At 43.9% G+C, this 15,700-nt stretch overlaps 1 long non-coding RNA gene across 1 annotated transcript; it reads left to right on the forward strand.

Annotated features, from left to right (window-relative positions):
* LOC110394373 lies at positions 10,259-13,285 on the forward strand. Its single transcript, XR_002435578.1, has 3 exons — positions 10,259-10,854; positions 11,258-12,093; positions 12,691-13,285. It is a non-coding gene; the product is annotated as an uncharacterized LOC110394373 (long non-coding RNA).

The raw sequence follows: 15,700 nt of genomic DNA on the forward strand, positions 1-15,700 counted from the left end.
CGTGTATTCCAATACATGGTGCTTCTTCATGATATCTGTTTTTATTTTTTATCGTTATTTTCTGCTTTAGGAAGCAATAAGAGGAGAGCTTGAGAGCTGTGCTTGAACACAGATGGTATGATAGCACAGCGTTTGCTGCAACTTGCTTCAAGTTATGTTTGAGAGTTCATTTTTAACATAAGCTTTAAACCTTTATTTTGTAGAAAATTCTCATCGAAATGGCAACCACCCAAATATAGAATATACACTTTCGGAGGTACTTGAATGTTTTGTGGTAACACGATAAAAAATTAACTGATACTGGGAAAATAATAATTATTAGAAGTGCATAAAAAATTCTTGCTGGAGTGTATGTCAGATGAAGCAGACGTACACATCTCTTTTTGGTATCTCCAGGGGATAGAGGGGAACCCCTTGTGAAGCAGGCTGCAGCACTGTAGGCAGTGTTAGTAGTTTTGCAGAAGGAAAACATCGGCCTTTCCATTCACATCGTTCCATTATTTCTGGTTTTGGAGTGAATGGAACGTTGCCCACAACACCCCTCATAGCCACTAACTATAGTTTTGTTTGCTAACAGCCCCATACGTCAATAGGCTCTGCACTCATTCACCTTTCAGTGGGCTATTTTTGCCAAACACCGTTTCCACTTCTCTGGGTTTCACAAACACTGCCGTTTGAAACCGATCCAAGGAATGAGGCATTACTCACCTTTGCATATGCCGGCTCTTGAACAGATACTCTCCTGCCGTCTGCTATTCTTATATTTCCTGCACTTTTCCCCTGGTGTGGAATGTTACATTTCGTCTTCTTGCTGCCGTTTTAACCAAGGAATTCAGCCTTGAAAAGGAACGCTTTAAGCCGTTTCCTTTTCTTCAGCAGCATTTTCTGCGCTGCCTTCCTCACAGCTCTTTGTTCGGTGACTTGCACTTTCACTATCTCAGGCTGTCAGGCATACTTGTCAGCAGCTGGGAGCTAGAACTCATTTGTGGAGTTAGACACATTAGCATATAAAAGTATGTATATGTATGCTTATTTACAGCGATTCTCACTTTACTTTCTTCTTACATGAGAGGAAGAAATGGAGTGGGAAAAAACGAAAACAGCCCCAGATATCTTTCCTTTTCCCTCGAGCACAGCGTTCAGTTCTTTCTTCTTCCCTGTCATCATTTTTCCCTGGAAGTGTTTAGTCATTCTCCTCCGTGCTTAACTGTATCTGATTAAAAGGGGATGGGTAGCAAGGGAGGGTCATCTGCTTACTGAAGCGGGGATTTTTGGGGAGGTTACCCTCACTCCGGCCAGGGAAAGCAGTCCAGGAAGTCGGTTGGAATAGCTCCTACAAGTTGGTGAATGCTGCCGGGCTGGGAGGCACAGTGCTGCCGGATCCGGTGCTAAGGAGGCAGCTGTTGCTGCTGCAGAAAATGGAGATGTTCTGACTGGCTGTTTTTTCCTGGGAATGAGGACAGGAGGAAAGGCAGCCTAGCAAAGGCCACTTCTCTGGAGACCGGGAGATGATCCTGCAAATCTGTGGCCTCTTGCTGGGGGGGTAAGGAGAGATGGCAGCTCTGTTTTGTGGTGTCCTTCTGTCTCTAGCCACTTTTCTAACAGCTGCTGCTCAAAATCCTCACTGTTGTGAATTTGTGACGTACTTTTATGGCCAATTCTCAGGTTATATTGTTCTATATAGAGGTGTCCTTTTGCAGCCTTTTTTAGCTTCTTTTAGCTTTCAACTCCTTGCCCTCCAGTTAGCAAAAGCAAAATGTTCAGAGTATTACCACCTCTCTGGAATAAAACATCAACATTTTTAGGAATCTGACCTAGGCACCTTCATTTCTTTCCATAGCCAAAGCCTGTGATTTACAAGTCAAACTTTAAGCTTTACACTGACAGCATAAGTAGATGAGATGCTTCATTACTCTCTTGTGTGGTCTGTTTGGGCTCTCAAATCAACTGACACGCTTTGTCCTCAGGGCATTCTTGTAGACTGACCAAACAGAGACTTTACTGAAGGAAGGATGAATTTTAGACTTGTCATTTTGTTCCTTTTTTTTTTTCCCTGATGGTCTGAAGTGAGTCAGAATCTGACTCTGTGTCAGGTGCCAGTGATAAAAAACATACATTGTGGATAAGGCTGCTATTTTCCATCACCGAATGGAAAGCAGTTAAAACTGCTGGGTCTCACATGCTCTCTCCCTCTGCTTCATCAACGACGTGCTGAAAACGTTCTCTAAACTCCTCACCTCTCCATCCGTAGTCCATTTGTATTAAAAATGGTACATCTAGCTGAAGAATCAAAGTCCTCCTTCAGTAATCTTGTACACTGGATTTAAATCTTCAAACACTTTTGGATATGGACTGTTGTAAATGTTCACAGAGTTAGTGCATGATTGGAAGTGTCCCTCTAGTTAGCTGGGAGTTAGTGTGAGAGGCCTGGCTGACAAGGCTCTTGTGTGTAAAATGCAGCTCCATGGGCGGATCTCATTTGGTTCCTTTCCTTGTTGTGTGTGTCTGTGGCATCTGAGCACCTACATATTGAGTATAAAAATTACAAATTCTTGAATCTCTGAGAACTTACTTTCAGAACAGACATCTTGGCACTGGTGTATTTACTTTCCCATGGAAAATTCAGCTTGTTTCTGTGTTGTACCTGGCTTGATTTTGCAACATTAAATGCAAACCAAAAAAGCGACATGGAAGAATAAAGTACAACACTCTTGAATAAGATTGATTAATCAGACTATTTTGAGATGTAACTAAGGGCTGTTTCAGAGATGCTGCTGCAGTTATCAGAGCTGTGAAGAAATCAGATGAATGTCTTAAACCAATGACAACAAAGAGGAGGTTTAGTGTGAGTGTTTGAAATCACTTGGCTAAACAGAGGCCTGCAACTGAAATATATATGGTTTATATATAATGATTTTACTGTGTTCTCATTGTTAACTGATTGGCTAATGCTGAGGTTTTTGTGTCTTCCAAAGATATCTTGCAAGAGTGTATCACATAGGTTTTCTTCTGCATTTCAAGATGGACGGTGTTGACATGAGCACACTTTGTTCTGTGATAAGCTGGGAGCACTGACTAGACCTGGCTTCTCTGGGGCTGAAGATGCAAGTTCAAGTGAATGTAATACAGAACTGATGAATTCACCTTGCATCAGTCTCGTCCTGGTACTCTCCATGGGCCCAAATTACACCCTGATTTACTAAATCCTGAGTAATTCTGTTGGTTTACAACTGAAAACAGTTCTTTGCTTTTTGCAAACGACAGCCATTGAGATTTGGGAACCTGTAACTCTCTTTAGTGTGTATTCATTTCCTTTATGTGTAACTGTTCTTGAGTGAGCAAGATAATACTTAAAAAGTGTTACCAGAAGAGACAGGATGTCTTGAAGCAAACTTGAGGCTAACATCATTCTATTATACTTACTTTGATTTATTTTTGAACTTACTTTTTATTTATTTGAGCTTACTAACTAATGTTATTTTAACGTTGATTGTCAGGAAGAAGGCTCCATATTGTCTTGCTTCATATCTGTTCTGTCACTTAATTGCAGCCATTCCTGTCTTGAATGCATTTATGCTGAGTTAGTTTGTTTGATATTTTTAAGTGATAAATTATTTATTTTATTTACATTCTTTAGAAATATACCAAGGCTGCTAGAGTTGAAGGCATCAGAAAAAAATGCTGATGTGCTTGTAATTTATAAAAATGTAAGTTGCCAGTTTCATAGGGTACATCTTGAGGATTTCTAAAGGAACTTGAGAGTGAGGTAGCATAGCTGCTATGTGTTGTATGCAAACTCTCACTAAGCACATGTACTCTTACTGAAAACATGTACTCTTAAAAGGACCAACAGGCAATGTGTTGAACCTGTGTCTTTAAAAGGTAATCCAAGGAATCACTGATATAGCAAATTGTATGCTTGTTTATAATTATACTAAAAATGGAATGGTACGACACCTCAAAGATCATTTTGTGATCTACAATTTCTAGAGTAGAAAAGTCTCAGAGTTATGGATAAAGGAGAATTTGCTAATACCTTTTATTTTGATTTTTACAACCCTTTGGTAAAATCATCATAACAGGCTACTATAGAAATTCAGAATGTAGTTTGACAAGGGAAGCTTGGGCCCCTAAGTGTGTTTTTTAGCAACTTTATTCAAGTTACAGGCATTAATAGCATTTCTAACCTTGAAGGTTTGCTTAATACTGTAGGAACTTACATTTTCCATTGGTAAAATCTCTTTGTTCCCTTGTTTTTGCTGCCGAGCATGTGCAAAACCATCTTGACAGCTCCAGGCTGCTAAACCCCAAAGAAATACATGAAATAAGCATTTTCATGCAAGTTTCCTCTCAACTGCCTGTCAACTTCAGTTTTGCATCCCAGCAACCAATTTCAACTCATTTTGTTTTATACGGACTACATTTATCACAATTTATTTTATATTCTTGATAGGGTATTGAAAGAGGCTCTCAGGGCCACAGATTGCTGCCGAAATGTTAGACAACATTTGGCACGAACAGGATCAGAAATTAAAAACTGGCAGTTTTTAGCCTGCTTGCCTTTGAAATTAAGTTTATGAGATTGTGTTGTTTATCTCTCTGTACGTTCAGCAATTCCCCTTAAACACTTTGGTACTCAATTTCAACAAATTTGAAAGATGAGCTGCAATCTCAAGATAAATAAGGTTTGTGAAAAACTACAGCTGTACAGAGGACAAGGAGCATAATTAAATGCCGGCACTGTGGAAAAGGCAGGTGGAAGCTAGCCTTTATATAGCAGTTGAGAGCAGCCAGCCAGCCAGCCAGAGTATGCTCAACGATTTTGATTGAGCATAGCATGTGCCCTGCATGGAGGGTGGGTTTCAGAAGAGAACCTGAGGTTATTATGGCAAAGTAGATTTTAGGAGACAAAGAATACCAGTCAATGAAAATAATAAATCAAACCCCACTTCATCTGGTTTATTTCTTGCAGAGCAACTCGGCTGTCTTGTCCTTCCTCTTCTTCCTCCTTCCATCTCTGAACACCTTCTTTCCTCCCAGAATCTCCAGAGCCCGTTACTATCTTTGTATTCCCCCTTGATCTCCTGGCTCAGTATCAGCTCCCATAACTTAACAGGCATATGAATTTTGACTGAATTAGTAATGAGGTCTCAGATATACCCTGTTGGGAGCCAGTTAATGGCTATTTCTTCATCCAAAAAGTTCAACCGGGCAGTTAAGATGTGCTCGTGTCAAGAGCTGTAACAAAACTAATTGGTACTGACCCCTTTCCATCCTGACTGGAGAATCTCCTGCTCTGGTATACACACTCATTAAATATTTGTGGATTCTTATTGCGCCCACTGCCAGCTACCCAATATTTTAAGGATCCAGTCATGCGTAGTGGGTCTAAAGAATCTAGTTTAAAGGAAGTTAACTAGAACTAAGCAAATGTGCTTTTTCTTTCTTTTTTTTTTCAAATCCATACTCACAGGTCAAATAGTATATCCAACCCAACATTACAAAGTTTTTAGTATATTCTTGTACAGTATAGAGGCTTAAGACTGTCCTGCAGGGTCTTTAGTATTCTCTAAAACGATGTGAGAGTTGTATTCTTTACAAATTAGCTTAGCTTAGCAACAAAGAGAAACTGCTTGTCTCCTTTTGGTCTTTTCCTCAAGATGGATACCTTATCTAGAAGAGAAAGCTTTAGTAGCTCTTCTGTGGTCAGTTATCTAAACAGGACAACACAAGTGAGTCGATGTCAAAACAGAGAATATGTACACACATAATACTGTCCTGTGATAAAAGCTGGCCTTCTGCGCAGCATCCCAGCTTGTGAAACCTGCCTGGTTTTACATAACAGATAAACCCCAGGAAGTATAAAATTAGTGGAAGTGCTTGCAGTGTGGCCGTGTTACCCTTTTACAGTTGTTTAAAGGTCAGCAGCAAATCGACATTCACACCCAGACCTGCACAATAAGGTTCTGTAGGGACAAAGCTCTTAGGCAAATGGCTTTGGCCGTATAGAAGACTGCAGCCTGAAGAAGGGACTGAAATCCCACTCTGTTTCTTGCAGGTCATGGCCAGAGCTACCAAACCAACCTTTCTCATCATTTATCTAGCACAGACTGAAACATAGGCTTTGGGGAAAAACTTTTGAAGTAAAAACTCCAGGCATAAGGTTTCACAGGGGAGCTACACTTTTTTTTCCCCCTAACTTCTGGATTCTCTTGTTTTACTGAGGATTTTCCTGAGAAATAAGTTAAACTACTGAAGGAAACTAACAAGTTTATGGGTGCTGTTACCTCTCAAATAGTTAATGTCTCACTTCTCAGTTAAACATTCATTTTTTCGAACTTGGCAGGCCACTGGCTGGGCTAATTAAGAGAGCAGCGAGGCTTTAACCAGCTGATCTCTACAATATGATAAGCAGCATGCAAGCAGCAATAGTAGCTGTACAAGAACTTCAGAATACTGTGAATACCTCCAAACTTCACCTCCAAGTGTGTTGATCAGCTGCAGATTTTACAACCTTGTTTCTGTTGTACTTCATTCACAGGAAAAGTACCACCATAACTGGTTACAGCTCATGCCTGCAAATGCAAAAAGCCACCTAGAAACAACAGCAAACAGAAAGGTTTGCTGGGCTGGGCACTGAGGTGCTTACCCAATGCCAATTTTCAGAGATGGTGCTTTGCACCAGAAAAGCTCATAAGCGGGGGTTGGGTGCTCTTCTAAGGAAAATCTGGACATTTTTGCCAACATGCAATGATAGGTGGAGGGGCAAGATTTGGGGACAAAATCTAAACCCCCAAAATGCAGTGTAGAAAATCATAGAATCATAGAATGGCCTGGGTTGAAAAGGACCTCAAAGATCATCAAGTCTCAACCCCCCTGCTGAGTGCAGGGTCGCCAACCACTAGACCAGGCTGCCCAGAGCCACGTCCAGTCTGGCCTTGAATGCCTCCAGGGACGGGGCATCCACAACCTCCCTGGGCAACCTGTTCCAGTGCGTCACCACCCTCTGTGTGGAAAAACTTCCTTCTAATATCTAACCTAAATCTCCCCTGTCGCAGCTTAAAACCATTCCCCCTTGTCCTATCGCTATCTACCCTCACAAACAATCAATCCCCCTCCTGTTTATACGCTCCCTTCAAGTATTGGAAGGCCACAATGAGGTCTCCCCGGAGCCTTCTCTTCTCCAAACTAAACAAGCCCAGTTCCCTCAACCTTTCCTCATAGGAGAGGTGCTCCAGCCCCCTGATCATCTTGGTCGCCCTCCTCTGGACTCGTTCCAAGAGCTCCACATCCTTCTTGTGCTGGAGGCCCCAGGCTTCGACACAGTACTCCAGATGGGGCCTCACAAGAGCCAAGTAGATGGGGACCACCACCTACCTCCCTCTCCCTGCTGGCCGCTCCTCTTTTAATGCAGCCCAGAACATAGTTGGCCCTCCAGGCTGCCAGCGCACACTGCTGGCTCATGTCCAGCTTCTCGTCCACCAGGACCCCCAAGTCCCTCTCCGCAGGGCTGCTTTCAAGTACTTCTTCCCCCAGGTTGTATAAATACCTGGGATTGCCCTGGCCCAAGTGCAGCACCCTGCACTTGGCCTTGTTGAACCTCATTAGGTTCTCGTGGGCCCACTTGTCCAGCCTGTCCAGGTCCCTCTGGATGGCTTCCCTTCCTTCCAGTGTATCGACTGCACCGCTCAGCTTGGTGTCATCTGCAAACTTGCTGAGGGTGCACTCGATTCCATCGTCTATGTCATTGATAAAGACATTGAAGAGCACCAGTAAAATGTTCCACCTGCTGTGAAAACAAAAAGGAAGGGTGTTAATAAAAGAAGTCTGAAGTATTTCTAGTTTCATAATTCAGCTGTGTAAAAGTAGTTAAAATCACAGCTACAGATGAACTTTGTAGATGGTCTTACAGGATGGAAAAAGCTGTACTGCATCCCAAAACTACAAGAAGGCAGAGGCACATCGGGGAATTAATGAGCAGATCATAAGACACGGTGGATATTGGGAAGAGCTGTGGCTGCTGTTCAGGCAGGAAGTTCTGGAAATGTCCTGTGCTCCGAGGAGCATGCTTGAATCCATTAGTCAGGGCTCCATTTGCTACAGGTGTTCAGCACCAAGCAAGAAGCTCTCCAGGCTGAGTTTTTTTCCATCTTCTACAGATGTAGCTGGGGATGAAGCAAACATGGTTAAAAGTTTGACTTCTGCTGAAAGATTTAAGCTCTTGGTACACATATACTTGGTCTGCAGCGCGAAACCCTCCCGTGAAACAGGCAGGCACAAAGGTGGGGAAGGGTTTTCCTCCAGATTCTCAGGGAGAAAATAGGCTGCCATCCCTGTGCCTCAGCTGTCATTTGAGGGCCTTTACTGGCACTTGTGCAGTGTGAGATTTGGGATTTTGCTAGGCATGCCCTTCCCACACAGTCCCTGGCACCACTCCTACGTTCACACAATGGTTTACATCTCCGGCATGTCACCTCTCCAAGGTGGGCTCACCTAAGAAACAGCATCTCAAGGGAGATGTTCAGAGAGCTCTGCAAGGTATTCATTTGGCTACATGCGGTATTCAGCTCCCATTTTCTATGCCTTGGTGTTTATGCACCAACCAAAAACTCCCCCCCTCATGATCTTCCTCCCACAGGCCAGCCTCGCCGGTGCTTTTGGGCTGCTCCTCCCTTCCCCAGCCGGCTTCTTGCTCTGACAAATTCTCCCTTGGCAACAATAGCTCCCGCTGGGTCCCTCCCAGTCTGTGGTCATGGCTACTGGGGTGTGTGGCGTTCTGCCCACCTGAGTCAGAAATGCTCAGCAGCTCTGCCGACAGCAGAACAAAGAGCAACTCATCAGCGGGCTGGTGCTCAGGGCTGGCTGTGTGAACTACTGGCCTGAGCGCTGTGAGCTCTCTGATTACTTTTTTCAGTTCTGAAAACCAGTTCAAATCTAAGAGTCTGTCCTGCGTGTAATTTAAAACTGCCTTTTCTTCAGAGAAATAATAAATTACAAAAATAAAAATGTTTCTCTACCTAAAAAATGACTCTGTGCTATATTTGGAGCATAGAAAAGAATCCCCCAAGTTAGGGTACAAAAATATGCAGTATATTATTTTGATTACGTTGTTCTAATAGAATATTTTTACAGATCTGTATATGTTTGAAAGGATTTAAAATAAAGAAGGCACTTTTAATTTTTTTATTTTTTCTGTCCTGGAACATTAAAATTGAAATTGTACCTCCATGTTTGCTGGAAATCTTTTTTTTTCCTGCTAGCTTTTTCAAAAGGCTTCCTAGGGAAGATACTGTTTTTGTTTGCATTTGGGGGAAAATCTTCACTGAATCTCTCTGAAATGTCTTCAGGGAAGGCTGGCTGATGAGTCTGCACTGATACTGCAAAATTGGGGCCCTTGAGCAGTGCAGAGCTAGCAGGTGTTCGTTCTGTAGCCACCCATTCATTCTATGTGTGCATTTTTCTGAATCGAGTGCATGTGCTCCTCCAGCATCACACCTCTTGCGTCTTCTCTGGAGCACATGTTCCTTAATGTCAAGTAAGCAACCTCACACACTGGGCTGGCTGCAGTGCTGAAGGGAACGCCTTTTATCAGGCTGGGGGAGCACTACTGTGTGTGCTTTTTGTGTGGAGGTGAAAACGGCAGTTTCTGCATCTCTTTGTTTCTTCCCATCTTGTTTTTATGATGAATTAAAGTTCGATTTGTTATCTGTATGTTGGTTTCAGTCTTTTGCTGTACAATTTACTGCTGCTAGGAAGGTGCTAGGGAACCCTAATATTCCTTGGAAAGATAACCAGAGCTTATTTGATTTGCACAGTAGTATTCACTGGATAAGACACCGAAGTAGTCCCTGGGGTGTGAAGCAGAACCAGGTCTCCTTGCTCTTGGTTGCAGCCCTGGCCAGCAGCCATGATTGCTCTCAGCATCAAAGTTCTGCTGTTCATTTTTGTACAAATATAGAATCATAGAATAATAGAATCATAGAATCATTCAGGTTGGCAAAGACGACTAATGTCATCAGCTCCAACCAACCCATCCCCACCATGCCCACTAACCCATGTCCCTCAATGCCACATCTTCACGTTTCTTGAACACCTCCAGGGACAGCGACTCCACCACCTCCCTGGGCAGCCCGTGCCAATATCTCACCACTCTTTTAGAGAACAAATTTTTCCTAATATCCAACCTGAACCTCCCCTGGCACAGCTTGAGGCCACTACCTCTTCTGCTATCAAATTTTAGCAAAAGATCTCCTTTTGGAGCCCAGTAACAAGGGTGTGCCCTATAGAAATGGGTTTCTAGCTTCTGTAAGATGGAGTGAGTTGAATCTGGATATTTCACATCCTGGATAAATGCTTGCTTCATTGAAGGGCTGAGATAAGGTAATGGGGAAGAGAAGACAGGCAACTCACTAAAGGTATTCAAGACCAGGTTGGATGGGGCCCTGGGCAATCTCATCTAGTGCGTGGCAACCCTGCCCATGGTGGGGAGTTGGAACTGAAGGGTCTTAAAGTCCCTTCCAAACTAAGCCATTCTATGAATCTATGATTCTATAGAATTACTTCACTGTTTGAAATGAAAACATGACACCCGCTTGCTCTTCTTCCAGCTCATTCCAGAAGAAGCGTCTGGCTCTTAACTCCAGGCAAAGAAGGGCTCTCTCCCTGGTGCCAGGATGCAGGCAGGACCGAGACTGCACCACTGACTTTGTGCAGGGGACCTGGCAGCAGCAGCATGCTCAGGATATGGCTGGTGTGGCTCTGACAGGGCTGCATCATGCATGGAAGGCAGAAAGGATCTGTCTACACGTGCCTGTCCTGGGGAAGCACTGAAATCTTTCCAGAACTTGATAAGAGGTAGGTGGGAATGGAAGGGAGGCGTCTCCGTGTAATGCTGAGGCTACAAGTCTGTGCTTAATGCTGAGGCTACACGTGTAATTACAAGTACACGTAATTCCGTGTCTGGGGTCTTTCTTCCCATACTGCACATAAACAAGAGCCTGCTCCAGTTAGCTGGCAGCTGCATATAGGGCGGGCTGCAGGTTGTCATTGTTATTGCCATAACACCGTGTGTAAAGATGTCAGCCTGTACTGAGACCCAGTTAGGCTGTCAGCGCAGCAAGCTGGAGGCCCCTGGAGAAGCAGAAAGACAGATGAGTTGCCTGCAGTTAAACATAAGTCAGTGGCAAAAAATAGTACCTGGTCTCTGGAATGAACAACCAGCATGGGATCAACCCTTCTTGTCTTGTGCTTCCCACAGCTTGCAGATGGATGTGACGGATGGAGAGCTGAACTGGGATCTGTTGGATCTAATTGAGCCTTAATTGTAATACATTAAACAATTAAAATAATGAAGATCAGGCACAATCAAATCTCAAAACAAAGAGATTTAGCAAGATTAGGCTTTTAAAACTGTACAGATGATGCCATTAATCTTGGAGGAGCTCCAACGTAAACTATACAATTCCCAGACGGCTGGGAGGATGGCAAACAAGAGGTAAGATCAGATTCCCAGCAAAAAGTACAAGGGTAGATGGATTTTCCCCCTCCATTTTACAGCTTTTACATGAAAGCAAAATACTGTACAAACCAGAACACATACAACATAATGTGAGTAACAGGAATGTGGATTTCAGGGAAGTGGCTTGAATTGCGTGGTGAATTATATATGCTACTGTACTTCTCGTTTATATGTTTGAGAGTTCTGTGGTTAGTTATTTATAGTAACTTTGGCACCAAGGAGATGGCTCCGGCTGAACCCTGGGAGCAGAAGGCGCTCTTTGTCCATGAAGCAGGTAGAGCACTGTGGGAGATGAGAGGGGACTCTGGGCCCCATGCTCGTTCCTTTCCTGACCTCCCCAGGGATCTCATCATCACTTTTATCAGCAGGAATGCATTTATGGCACTTCGTCATTGGTGAGAAAAACCTGCTGTGTGAAGCCGGGCTCCCCCTGGAACCCCAGTGCTGATGGAAGGAAGGTCCTGGAGCCTGGGCACAGAGCACCCAAAAGCTGTTTGTTGGAGGCAGAGTGATGTGTGACAGCTGTAGTGGGAGAGTGGGGAAATGTGACCAGAAGCCTGGCCTGAAGTTCACAGGTAAAATGATTTTACCAGAAAAGGAAATTCTTTAAAAAAAGCTGAGGAACAAAGACAATTGAGGCATCCTCTGGGAAATAAGGATGAGCAATCTGACTGTGGGTTTTCTTTGTATAATCGAACACTGTATTCCTGGAGGGATCTTTTTATTTGGTTCTTTGCTCTCTCTGATTCCTCTCGACAGTGTACACAAGCTGCAGCACAGAAGAGAGAGAGAGTCAGGGGGAGATAACAGGGTACTGAGAGAATGTAATTAATAAGTCCTTGTGGGACTGGGGGGACTATGGAGGACAAGGGGCAAAAAGAGATCCTCCGGATGTCTGAATGTATTAAATATTTCATCGAAGGAAAGCCAGAGAGGCACCAAAAGCAATTTATAATTTTTGGAAACCTAAAAAAGAGTGTTAGGCAATACATTCTCTTTTCTCTTTCAATTTCACCGTAGCAAAACTTAGTGCTGCACCACTTTCAAGGAGGAGAATTTGGGCCAAGGATTTAGCAACAGACATCTGAAGAAGTCAGAAAAAGCAAGGGATGAGGAAAACAGAACAAAAGAAGAGACTCGCTCTCTTTCACAGCAACCTCCTTCTCTTACAGCTCCTCAGCAGACACGTGAGCAAGCTCCTGCTGGTGTGAGTGCCACACGCACTGAGACCAGAGTGCTGCAGACCCCGCGCTCTGAGCAGGCGGCAGATGGACAGGAGCAGGGCTGCTTGACTCCAGGCTGACCCAGGAACCCAAGATTTTTGGCATAGTGGTCTTGACCTCTCCTTGCTGTCCTGTCAGCTGTTATTTCCTAGTGCCCTTGGATAGGCTGAATTTGCTCTCGCTGATGGCCTTTATAAAGTTCCCCCCTCCCCATACTTATGTTAGGCTTTTAGATCTTTGGGTCAATCTTGGAATTGCAGATTAAAATCCCACATCTTTGCTTTTATTAAAAGATTTGCTGAGGTCCGGATGTTGCTGGAAGCCTGATATTCTGCACCATTTACCGGCTGTGAATTATGTAGATACTCATATTTTTAATTTCCTTTCATTTAGTTGTGTGTGCAGGACCTCTGTCATGACCAGCAGGGAACTCTCCTGGGTACAAAGAGGCTATTCAGCTCCTGTGCCAACCCTGGCTTGTAAAAGCCTGGCAGCTCTCAACAAACAAAGCCTAGAAATGTTGCTATTAAAAGCATTTATTGAATAAATCCATATGTGACAAAATGATAGCTGTAAAAAGCGGTGGAATTGTTTTTTAATGGATAAATCTTATTTGAAAGGTAAAGCAGAGCTGCAGAAGCTCAGAGAACAGTCACCTGAGGATAGAGCTTTGAGCAACGTGGGAAAAATTAGAACCACTCTGAACAATATAGAAGATAATAGTTTGCAGAACATGTCTGCTTTGAGTGGGAGCTTTTATGTAAAGAAAAGAGAGGATAAGCCTGGCTTTAACTTTTGTGTTTGAACGCTCTCACAAATAGAGGTAAGAGAACAAATCCTCGTTCCCTTCAGCAAACCCACAGCAGCTGGAAACAGGAGGATCTCTGTTCTGCAGAGGGTCGGTGGGCTACAAGGGGCACCGTGTGTAGACCTCCGTCTCCCAGCCAGCTTTGTGATGGGCTGCAAGGTCTCACATCTGCCTAAGCACCTTGACTGTTTGTTGAGACACCACTGCAGTGTGCCCTGCCTGACACTCTCTCTTCTCTCCCCTTGAAAGGGAAGGAAAAGGGGTGCCTACCCAAGAAGGGGCTCTGGGGGGTTCTCCCCATCCCCATGGCAGAGCACCAGCCCTTTGCTCTGTGTGCAGCCCTTGTGCTTGAGCGAGGCAGGGTGCTGAGCTCAGGTGGCTGCAATCTCCTGAGAGGGTGGAGCAGAGGAGCAGCAATTGTGTAAAGGCTGTTATAGCAACTGAGGAGCAGCTCTGCTGGAAATCCAGAATTGCCATGGGAGAGGATCCTATTTCTTTGTCTCTCTGCTTAGACCTTCTTTACTTTGGTCTTGCTTGGGTTCTCTAGACACCAAACAAAAGGAAAAAGAATCCCATTCTTTGAAAAGAGGCATCTGGACAGTATTTAGCCACAAAAATAAACAAGAGTGGCTATCTCAATTGTTTCATAGGTTGCCAAAAAGAATCTGTTGCGATGGGCTCTTGGCAGGTGACATCTGGGGGTGGAGAGCCCTTCGCTGGGACTGGCAGAGGCAGATGCGGTGACCTTGAGGGGCAAGAATGCCTCTCTGGGAGTGAGGGGTCTCCAGTGAGGGCAGACTGCTCCATGACTGCTGCTGACGTACGTGAATACAGTATGGAAACGCTCACATTAAGGCAGGACTTTCTTGGCACTTGTAATGTCCACATTAGGGAAATGTTTTACATCACTCCAGAGATGGTCTAGCTTGTCTGGTCTCTTCAAAGAGATTGTTGGAGAAACTATGAAAACAGCGTATCAGGATTATAAAATTTTACTGGGGGATCAGATTAGAAATGAAAGGGAGGACAGAAAAATATTGTGGAACAAAGAAAACAAATAACATTGGAAAACATAACACTGGAACTGATCCTTCAGAAATCCTGGATGAACATCACAAGAAAACTGGGATTTAAGAAGACATTTGGGAAGTAATGAGTTCAATCTAGCAAGGAACAGATTTTCAAAGTCAAACATAGGAAAACAGGCAGAAGTGCCTACTATGTTTGGAATATTACACATGCAGGTGCAAGTGCCCAATTTAGAAATGAGTTTCTGACATTCCTGCTAGGAGCGAGTGAATGTTTGTGTGCACCTATTGCTGCAGATCAGCATCGTCACGTAAGACTGTCCTGCTTTTGGAAATATCAAAATTTTACAGAAAAAAAAATGCCCTCTCCTCAGTTCCTTCTCAGTATGGGATGCCTAATATTGGTACAATTGTAGCCCTCTTATTTCAAGATAGATCCATACTGGCTTTTCTATAATAGCAGTTTTCATATCTATTGCTTCCCAAAGTGGTTGTGGTATATCATCAGAGAATGTCTTGTGCTCAGTGCTCACAAACCATCCTTTTATCAGAAAATATCTAAGCAAAAAAGAACTGTTTTACAAAATTGAGGCTATTTAAACTTTAAGCAGTGCCTGGGATCCTTAATTTCTACTTTACTCTTCAAATCAAAGAAATGAGTAAAAGTCAGAAAACTCAGTTCAACACCTTGCCCAAAGAGAACAGCTAGAAAATGGAGAGTGGAGACGCTTTGTGTTTTATACACCTGCAAAGTCCCTCCCTCGCATTACTGACATGTTCTGGCCCCAAACTGCAGCAGCTGCCACCCCATGTCAGGAACTCCTCTCTCTGCTACATACCTTTCTCCCGTCTGCTCAGAGTTTCCTGTTCTAGGGATGAAAACCATGGGATCCTGCTGCTGGGAAGAGCAGTAGGGCTCCATGCTGTCAGCCAGGCCTTCAGCAGCAACACCATGGCTTTGCTGGTGGAGGAGCGCTGACAGCACAGGCAGCAGCTGCTGTGTGGGGCAAAGGCAGGGCCCCATCCCACAGCAGTACTTCTGCCTTCTCCCTTCCTATCTCTGCAGCAGAGGCAGCAGGCCTGGTTTTCCGCCTCAGTGCTGCCCTTCCTTCCCCTTTCCTGT

Source organism: Numida meleagris, chromosome 2 (assembly GCF_002078875.1).
Source record: "Numida meleagris isolate 19003 breed g44 Domestic line chromosome 2, NumMel1.0, whole genome shotgun sequence".
Classification (NCBI taxonomy): Eukaryota; Metazoa; Chordata; class Aves; order Galliformes; family Numididae; genus Numida; species Numida meleagris.